Source organism: Brassica rapa, chromosome A03 (assembly GCF_000309985.2).
Source record: "Brassica rapa cultivar Chiifu-401-42 chromosome A03, CAAS_Brap_v3.01, whole genome shotgun sequence".
In the NCBI taxonomy this organism is placed as follows: domain Eukaryota; kingdom Viridiplantae; phylum Streptophyta; class Magnoliopsida; order Brassicales; family Brassicaceae; genus Brassica; species Brassica rapa.
In genome coordinates, this window is record NC_024797.2 from 34,925,896 (window position 1) to 34,928,290 (window position 2,395).

The following is a 2,395-nucleotide window of genomic DNA, read 5'->3' on the forward strand; positions in this document are numbered from 1 at the left end:
AATCTACAGGGACAAGGGCATTACCAATCAGTACCTCCAGATCTCTTATGATCCTCCGATCGTTTCTCTGAAAGATCCACGAAGGTGAAGGATTCTGTTGAGGGTTCGATGGTCAAACCAAGCTGGTCCGCCATGATCCTAGGGAGGATACTAACCGATGCTCCTGTGTCACACATTGAATGGGAAAATTCAACACCCTTGACTATGCATGGTATTGCAAACTTCCCAGGATCACTCTTCTTCGTCAATGTGATCCTGTGTTTCATCTTTCCTGACTTGATGAAACATTCTCCTAATGTCCTCCTCAGTTACCTTTGTTTCTCTGAAGAACATCCACAACCGGTGTGTGAAGTAAGCTTCATCAAAAGGTTTTTCGATTGGGATTCTGAGGACTCGTTTAGTGAAACCATCCATCTCCTTATCGTTAGCTTCCCTCTTAAGGTTTTTAGGAATCTTCTCCTTCTTTTCCTTAACCTTCTCCCTTCAGATTCTTGTTCTTCTTGAACAGGTTCTGTTGAACTATTTAAAGGGTTGGGTTTGGTTCGGGTGGGTTTGCTAATGGTTTAGGTGGTGGTCTGAGTGCTTGATAATCATTATCGATTGAGGGTAACCGCACTCGGTATGTCAGAGGTGCCTGTCGATCGATGGGAGGTGTGTTGTGACGATCGACGTCGGACTCACTCTGTCGATCGATGGTTGAGTTAACCGATCGATCGATTTTTTCATAGAAAGGGGAGGTGGGTGAGGATGCTTAGCTGCGAATTCTTCATGAGTTAGAATTCGAACCGCATTGCATTCAGTCGAATCGGCAGACGACGTCGATCGATGTCTGGAGTAATCCGTCCATCGATCTTCATCATGGTCTGTTGATCGATGCGAGTTCATCGACATCGGTCGACACCATTGGGATCCGCCGAGACTCATGGAGCTTTCGATTTTGAAATCTCCTTCCTCAAGTTTTCATTTTCTCACCACTTGCCAGAATTCATCATCTATGATGGCATTTACGTGGTGTTTCCCTTTGTCGGCTCCTGCTTCTCTAGCAAAAGCTTCTTGCCTCTTAATAGTCTCGCCCGTCTGAATTACTTGGGTTTCAAGTTTTTCTCACCTGAGTCCCTAAGGTCTCGATTTTGGTGTTCAGATTGTTGTAGGCAGAGTCTATCTTACCGTTGAAATCCACGGTGATTTGTTGTTGTCCCAACAATACTCGATCAAGCATTCTTCGATCTTGCTTTCCTGAGTTTGGGGTGGTGGATTTTGATAGTAAGAGTTCGAGTAGCTCTTGCTGTTGTTGAAGGGTTTTTGAAATTGTGAACTTTGGTTACTTCTTTGCCATTTCCAAAGAAGTTTCTGTTCCGCCCTGGTTTCCAAATTTTTGGAATCCGGTACCTTCGATGTAGTCACATCTTCTTCTCCTTCAGTATCTGCTACTTCTCCTTCAGCTGAACAGACTTGCTTCCTAAGAAGTTCGTGCACCACATCTAACTTAGCTCTTACTTCGTCCATCTGTTCCTTCCCGATAGAGGCTACAGACTTCTTCCGTTCAGAGTCAGTGTTTTTGGTGCTGCTGCTGTTAGCAAGGTTTTCGATAAGTCTCACAGCTTCCAACGGATTCCGAGTAGTGAAGTTTCCTTCACTCGCCGTATCAAGAGCCATTTGATACTGTAAGGCGAGACCTCGGAAGAAAGTGCTAGCAGCTGCACTTCATTAAATCCGTGGTGTGGACAGTCTCGCTGGAAAACCTAAATCTAATCCACGCATCTTTGAAGGACTCTCCAGCCTTCTGCGAGAATGTGGAAATTTTGTTCCGAAGTTCTTCAGCGCGCGCCTCATCGAAGAAGTTTCGTAAGAAAGCATTCTTGATGTCGCTCCAGGATGTTAAAGATCCTGTGGGTGCTGCCTAAGCCAGTGCATCGCTTCTCCATTCAGCGTGTATCTGAAGAGCTTGCACAGCAGGTAATCTTCGGGACTCCTTCCATCCGAATGGCAGCGATTAGATCCTCGAACCGTTCCAAATGGTCCATAGGATGCTCGTGCGGTAACCCAGAGTAGGGTATCTGCGACACGAGAGTGTAGTATTGAGGCTTCAGCTCGAAATTCTGCTTCTGGATCTCCGGAAGTCGAATCAGGATCTGTTGGAATAGTACTCATCTGGGCGATTGTAGTCGCCAGTGGTTTCGATCGAGCGTCCTCATCTACAGGTTAGCAACTCCTGTAGCATCAGCATCAGGGATTACAGTTCCCTGAGCATCTATTTTCTATTTTCTGACCTGTTGCATTACGCAGATGACCGGCCTGGTCATACAGGTTTCCGTTCTCATCCTGAGTTAGAATAATATGTTTACCATTTTTGACGACACGTTATCGATCGACGTACGCGGTGTAGTATCGATCG

General features: G+C 45.8%; 1 non-coding gene across 1 annotated transcript; it reads left to right on the forward strand.

Annotated features, from left to right (window-relative positions):
- Positions 1 to 1,710: 1,710 nt before the first annotated feature.
- Positions 1,711 to 1,815, forward strand: LOC117133162. Its single transcript, XR_004457003.1, has one exon. It is a non-coding gene; the product is annotated as a small nucleolar RNA R71 (small nucleolar RNA).
- Positions 1,816 to 2,395: the final 580 nt, after the last annotated feature.